This window comes from Myotis brandtii, unplaced genomic scaffold (genome assembly GCF_000412655.1).
Source record: "Myotis brandtii unplaced genomic scaffold, ASM41265v1 scaffold789, whole genome shotgun sequence".
Taxonomy (NCBI): domain Eukaryota; kingdom Metazoa; phylum Chordata; class Mammalia; order Chiroptera; family Vespertilionidae; genus Myotis; species Myotis brandtii.
In genome coordinates, this window is record NW_005371168.1 from 1,007,406 (window position 1) to 1,011,410 (window position 4,005).

Below are 4,005 nucleotides of genomic sequence, written 5' to 3' on the forward strand. Positions count from 1 at the left end.
AGCCAAGGTTCCCCGCCTGCCTTGCCGGCCTCTGAGCTGCTCTCTAAGAAACAATGTTGCAATTATAGAAGCTAAAAAACCCCAGATACCTGCTTTCAGCCGTCAGAGCTGAAGCGAATAAGACAGAAAAATGTTGGAATTATAGAACCCAAACAAACCCTAGATTCCTGCTTTCAGCAGCCAAGGCCTTAAGCTGGAGCCGGCCTCAGAGCTAAAGCCAGCTCTCAGCTCCAGTGACAGCCATAGAAGGTAAATAAATCCCAGAATAAAAGAAAAAAAGAAAAAAAGGAGAGGTTGGGAGCTTATTCTCCCGCCAGCCTGAAAACGGTCGGTCCTCAGCCCCTCACCCAGACTGGTCAGGCACCCCAGTGGGGACCCCAACCCTGAAGGGTGTGTGACCAGTTGCAAACAGCCATCAACCCCTCAGCCAGGCTGGCTAGGCACCCAAGCGGGACCCCCACCCTGATCCAGGACACCCTTCAGGGCAAACCAGCCAGCCCCCACCCGTGCACCAGGCCTCTATCCTATATAGTAAAAGGGTAATATGACTCCCAGCACCGGGATCAGCGGAGCCAAAAAGCCTCCCAGCACCAGGATTAGCGGAGCAGCGAGGCCTCCCTGCCCCTGTGTCAAGCGGAGCCGCGAGGCCTCCCAGCACCGGGATCAGCAGAGCAGCAAGGCATCCCAGCACCAGGGTCAGCAGAGCCGTGAGGCCTCCTGGCCCCTGGAGAAGCATGACAGGGGGAAGCACCCAAACCCCCTGATTGCCCTGCGGCTCTGTGTGTGACAGGGGGCAAGGCCACAACCTCCCTATCCGCCCTGCTCTGTTCGTGACAGGGGAAGGCGCCCCAACCCCCTGATCGGCCCTGCTCTGTGCATGACAGGGGGTGGCTCCGCAACCTCCCCATCGACCCTGCTCTGAGCCCGACCAGGGGCTGCACCTAGGGATTGGGCCTGCTCTCTGCCACCCAGGAGTGGGCCTAAGCCAGCAGGTCATTATCTCCTGAGGGGTCCCAGACTGTGAGAGGGCACAAGTGGGGCTGAGGGACACTCCCCCTCCGCCAGTGCACAATTTTTTGTGCACCAGGCCTCTAGTTAATAATAATATAAAAGCATAAACTATCAATAAAAGACAAAAGAATCAAAGAAAACATTAAAAGTTGATCTAGAAGTGCAAAATTACTAGAAAGCATTAGATACATGCATATGTAAGAAAAGGATTATGTTTAATATATTACCTACAGTTAGTTATGCTTACATATTGACAGATCAGATACAGGGAACTGTGAAATGAATGAAGTCACAGGTACAGACAGCAGTGCAAGGTCTAAACTACTTTCTGGCACAATAACCAGGAGGTTTCTGCAGGTGAAACACAGTTACTTCCCTATACTTTCTTCCTAAATTATCAAAAATAAACCTTTAGCATCTGAGGTCCTCAGTTTAGAGGTTCTCAAGGAAGAGATCTTTATGCTTTATCTCTTCTTATGCACTTCCAAGTTGGCCAAAGGCTATCAGTATTGCAGAGTCAAAATGCTGAGAATGAATATTTGTAAGTATTCATTGCATAAAATGTGGATATTAGCTTAGGTATGATATTAGTTGTTTTGAAAAACCACTGTCTGATCTGCTTTATTTTTTATTAATAAAGAAAATTTTGTATGCTTACTCAAGTAGAGCAAATTATCAATAATTTCATTATACATATTTTTGGAACCATTAAGCATTTAATGTACATATTTGTGTACTGATTTTTAAATGCTAAAAATAAAAAAAAAATTGTATATAATCATTCTTCTGTTATTAGACTCAGGAATTGAAATTAGCCACAGCTGCCCATGATTTCATCAAGAATGAATCTCTCTGCCACTTTTGTAGGATTATCTGCACTATTCTTTCTTAATTACAATGCTCATATGCATCAATTTGTAGCTATTTTATTTCTAATTAGGTTTATTTGAAAAAGTTAATTATATGCTACTCATTTTCTTTCACTTAATATTTAATCAAAGCAGATTCTCTGTGAACCAAGAGACAGATATTCTGTTAATAAATATATTTAAAAACATAAAGTTCAGGCTCAGGCAATATATTCTGGTATATTACCAGAGTAATGTTTTGTACTATTATATTTAATCCCTGAATATAATTAATAAACATTTTTGCTTACAAGCTACAAACATTCATGTTGAGCAAGTGCGTAAATTACATATGGTTTGCTGTTAAATTCATTTTGTTGTATTGAGAAATCAAAGCAGTAAGAGATGATTACTGCTGTATAGATAATAAAAAAGACATCAGCCATCATTGTAATATCTGTCAACACAATAGCACATTGAGCTTCTATAAATATGTGATACCATGCTGGTATTCCATAAGCCAAAATATATCGCCTAGTTCCCCACACTCTATAAACTTATGATCACTGACAAAAACATGCCCTATAACCTAGACAACAAACATGAAAAATAAACTCTGAGAACATACATAAGTACCAATAATGATCACCACTAAAATATTGTTCAGTATGGTAGAATTACTTATTACAACAGAATTTAAAAGAGATAAAATGAAAGGGCTAATGCCATTTCATCCTTATTAATTCCTTAGCTAACTTTATGAATTCCTTAATTAACTTGACTAGCCATTTCAGGATTAGGAAGGCAAAAATATTCTCATCGCAAAAGGATATAAAGTGCTCTACAGTTTTATTTTATTCAGCTAAGATGCTGTCTGATTATCAAATAAAACCTGTACCTCAACAAAGCTTTCAAGACTTCTTCCTTTTTTCCATTTATCTCTTGCAATTGAAAGAAAAAAAGCCATTCTCTCACACTCTCCTGCATGAGGAATAGCTACTTTATTTGGTTTGTCAGGAACTTTCAAAGAAGCTGAGCACTTAGAAATGCAAATAGTGAACACTTCTTGCAAACCTAAGGTATCTTGAGGAGTGGATGCTTTTGTTGACTAATGCAGTTCCAAATGTGAAGATGAGTTTCAAAACTCATAAAACAATCCAGCATTGTTGACTTAAGAAGATAAGTGGTATTTTCTGTAATTTATTAGTAGACTTCAATTATTAAGATTTATGAATTAACTAAACCTAATGCCAAAAAGAATGTAAGCATTCATGCTTTATAATGGTATCAATTTTCACAAAAAAACAGCACCACCTAGATAATATGTATATAAAAATACGTTTTTAGCTGACACAGTTAGAGGATAGCAGAGAACTAAATGGGTTATTCCCTTCTGCCCAAATCTACCTGATTTTTGACATAAGCTTATGTTTGGAGAATGAAGTACCATAACAAGGCATTATTTATAAAATAAGACATTTAAAAAAATTAGACAAAAATCCCTGCCTTGAGAAATTTGGGGGACAATAGACTGACCAAATAGATATAGTCAGCTAGCCCACACCTTATACATTATAGATCTTAAAAAAATATTAATCTTTTTGCTTTCTCATATTCCTCTTTCAAAACAATTAGTTCAATTATAGCAATAATACTCATTTTTTTTACAATTCAGAAAAAAGCAGACTTGTATTACAAATCATTTATATCATTACATTATTCCATAAAAACAATTTTATTAAAAGAACATGATTTCTAATATTTGTTCTTACTATTTTCTAGAATAGAATCACTCACATTATTTACATAAAATGCACTTAAAACAGAATTTTACAGAGGAAATTAAATGGTATATATTTTTATGTCAATAAAGAAATATGTTCCCATCATGGCCAGTGTCGCTCAGTTGTCATCCTGTGCACAGAAAGGTCACAGGTTTGATCCTGTTGGGACTGTGCAGGAGACAACCCATTGATTTCACTTGCACTTTGATGTTTCTTCACTCTCTCTTTTCCTCTCCCTTCCTCTCTCTTTCTAAATTCAATAAAAGCATGTCCTTGGTGAGGATTAAAAAGAAAAAGAAAGAAAGAAAGAGAGAAAGAAAGAGAGAGAGGGAGAGAGAGAGAGAGAGAGAGAGAGAGAGAGA